The sequence below is a fragment of the Centroberyx affinis genome, unplaced genomic scaffold (assembly GCF_046629955.1).
Source record: "Centroberyx affinis isolate AG114_WGS23_722 - 3 ecotype Tasmania unplaced genomic scaffold, CSIRO-AGI_Caff_v1 ptg000220l_1, whole genome shotgun sequence".
NCBI classification, from domain to species: Eukaryota; Metazoa; Chordata; class Actinopteri; order Beryciformes; family Berycidae; genus Centroberyx; species Centroberyx affinis.
This window is the reverse complement of record NW_027278909.1, coordinates 210,001-212,500: the sequence shown is the minus strand read 5'-3', so window position 1 is coordinate 212,500 and position 2,500 is coordinate 210,001. Positions and strand designations below refer to the sequence as shown.

General features: G+C 43.5%; 1 protein-coding gene across 24 annotated transcripts in view; it reads right to left on the bottom strand.

The window, feature by feature from the left end:
* The window catches only part of ssbp4 (single stranded DNA binding protein 4), a 75,923-nt gene that overhangs the window by 17,670 nt on the left and 55,753 nt on the right, over positions 1-2,500 (bottom strand). The gene's annotated exons all lie outside the window — the stretch shown is intronic.

The following is a 2,500-nucleotide window of genomic DNA, read 5'->3' as shown; positions in this document are numbered from 1 at the left end:
AGGGGAGGCTGGGAGCGGACGCCCACCCCACCTCCATTCTCCTCTCCCGTCCCTCCTTTTCCCCTCTATCCCCTCATCCCTCTCCCAGGACTGTAGCCAGTAACAGTGTTGGGGTCACCTATGTTAATTACCGTACTGCTGCAACTGGGAAAATTACTGGAACACACACACACACACACACACACACACACACACAGAGTACATGCGTACAGTAGAACACACAGACAGCAGAGTTGGTGAGTAACTGTGTGTCACGGAAACAGTGAGGAAGAAGTGTGCGCGAGAGCGAGAAAATAATAGTTTGAAAGACGAGGGAAACAGAGAGTGTGAGAAAATGTCATGGAGAAGGATGCCAGGCGTGTGACGGAGGGAGGAGATGGAGAGAGAGGGGGGGGGCGAGAGAGTGCTGACCCGGGGTTTAGACAAGAAATTACCTAACAACTTCCTAGATTCAGTTTTAGCTGAGACAATCCATTCACAATTCTTCAACTGAAAACAAGATCATTCACTTTAATAAACATTTCAGAAGACTTTTCCACACTCTGCGCTACAAGGAAATTTCACCCCCCGTCAATCGGCTGACCTTAACTTAGCGCTGAGCGTAGCGAGATGCGAACAGCAAAATCCTCAACACAAAAATCTCAACAATATGTGGGAGGGGAAGATATGCCTCTGATGACGGCCTGAGGATGAAAACAGTCCGTTTTCCCTTCCCTTGAATGGATAAATGAACTGCAGAAAATTCAGTAGCCTGCACTTTCAGCGTGGACTGCAACCATTAGTTCACAAGGGAGTGGATGTCAGCTACCTTGGAAAGCAGCATGTGTGCGTTTTGCTCTAGCTGTAGTCGAACGATGCCAGAGGAATAACTTGCCTCCTTGTATGCTACTACACACGTAACTACTATAGCTACTGTTCTGGCTACAGTGTCCACTTGATTTAGGGAAATCTGATATGTAGTTTGGGAGGGTGCAAAGAGTATTTTGTGTGTGTGTGTGTGTGGGGAGAGGGGGTGTGTGGGTGTGTGTTATGCAGGCTCTCCTTTCACACTTTTTCCTTCTTTGCTTGCTTTGCTGCTGAGATGAGCTGAGCTAAGCAGAGAGAAGAAAGAAGGAGAGGAGAGGAGAGGTGAAGAGAAGAGAAGAGAAGAGAAGAGAAGAGAAGAGAAGAGAAGAGAAGAGAAGAGAAGAGAAGAGAAGAGAGAGAATATTGCTGCAGTGTTGGAGAATACTGGAGAGAGAGACCTCATCATCCATCCCCTCTCTCTTCTGTCTGTCTCCCTTCTGCCCATCCAAGTCTTCCTTTCTGTACTGTGAGCTCTCTCTGTCCCTGTCTGTCTGTCTCTGTCTCCCTCTCTCTCTGCCATGCACACAGAGTCTATTTATGGAAAGCAATGTCACTCACGCAACACCATCAGATAGCTTTCTCCCTGGCCAGCTCGCTGCTCATACATCATTAACATTCTCTACGACCCCTGCACGCACGCACAGACACACACACACACACACACACACACACAGACACACGTACACACACAATGCAGGGCACACGGCATGCTGCCAATCAACTCAGTACAAGACAATACAGGCCAACAGCTATACAGTTCCACACTGTATTTACTTACACATTAGGCATAGTGAACGCACAGGGAGAGCAAATCGCTTAATGCTTAATCATGTAACATGTGCATAACATCATGGCATACTGCATATTTATTATTATTATTATAAGTGGAAATTAACTGACTTTTACTAAAGTAACATACTGTATTACATATACTATTATATTTTTTAATCTTAATAGCTAGGATTACACTGATGTTTGTCATTACATTTACGCACGCTTATCCAGAGCTTCCTATTCTGCCCATTAAAGTCCCAATGAAACTGCATTTTGAGACCATCTTCCTTCCTTAATGTGATGTATTTCCTGTTGAAACAGGATATTGGGTCGGGACATAATGCAGGGAGGGATCATTCAAAAGTGTAAACCAGTGGGATATCAGTTAGGGAGAGAAAGGCGGTTTTATTCGATGGGAGGGGTGGGATTTCTCCAAAATCTGCAATGTTTTATTGGCTGGAAATTTTATGTATGCCTCCTGGTACACAATGAAGTCACCACTAAAGATTTTCTGTTTTCCAGTGAGGGAAAGTAATGAGATTTTTGGTCATTTTGTTGCGTAAACTGTGAAATGTGTGTATGGCATGATAGAATTAGCTAATAAAAAGGTAAAAAAAAAGTCAGTTTTTCATTGCAGTGTCATTCAAGTAAGACACAGTCATTCAGTCCTTTACCTACAGTAAAATGTAACATCCAACTATTTGCATGGATCTCCCCAAAACAGACACATTTATTTTGAGACATGACAAAATCAAAATGTGTAAGAGTAACTTGAGTGCTTTTCTAGCTGCCACTATACTCTTTCACTTTAGCAGTGTCCTTGATAGTAATATCCCAGATTAATATGTTTACTTTTACTGTACTTGCTGTACCAATGATA